The sequence below is a fragment of the Herpailurus yagouaroundi genome, unplaced genomic scaffold (genome assembly GCF_014898765.1).
Source record: "Herpailurus yagouaroundi ecotype Mexico unplaced genomic scaffold, PumYag 183, whole genome shotgun sequence".
NCBI classification, from domain to species: domain Eukaryota; kingdom Metazoa; phylum Chordata; class Mammalia; order Carnivora; family Felidae; genus Herpailurus; species Herpailurus yagouaroundi.
In genome coordinates, this window is record NW_024412414.1 from 16,686,867 (window position 1) to 16,687,545 (window position 679).

A 679-nucleotide genomic window follows, 5' to 3' on the forward strand; every position below is an offset into this window, starting at 1 on the left:
GAGAGAGAGAGAGAGAGAGAGAGAGAGAGAGAGAGAGAGAGAGAGAATTATTGGTCCTTTACTTGGAAAAACCAAAGACTAGCTTTAGAGACGCCATGTTGTCAAATGATGTCATCAGGATTCTTTTTCTCATCGTCTCTCTGTTGGTTTCTCTTTTGTGACTTCACTCTGATGGGATCATTCTCTCCCTCCACAAAGACACTTTCTCAGGACACCTGAGTTGGTTAAGTGTCCAACCTTGGCTCAGGTCATGATCTCATAGTTCATGAGTGCAAGCCCTGTATTGAGCTCTTTGCTGTCAGCACAGAGCCCACTTTGGATCCTCTGTCTGCCTCTCTCTCTCTCTCTCTCTCTCTCTCTCTTTCTCACCCCTGCCCTGGATTTTTTTTATTTCCAACTCGAAAAGTCCTGGGTAAATATTAGTGTTAAATAAAAAAAAAGACCCTTCTCTATACAGTATGGGTTAGCCCAGCCAGAGGCAACCCAAGGTTTCTTCATTCCAGCTTAATGACCATAAGAGAAGCACAGGACTTCTCTCCCCCAACAGTCACTTATATTCCTAGGAAATACTATAATTGGCCAAGTTTGGTCCCCATGCCTGTGTCTTAGCCACTCACTGTGGCTAGAGAAATGGGGAAATATGACTGGTCACCAATACCTTCACCACAACTAACTTGTT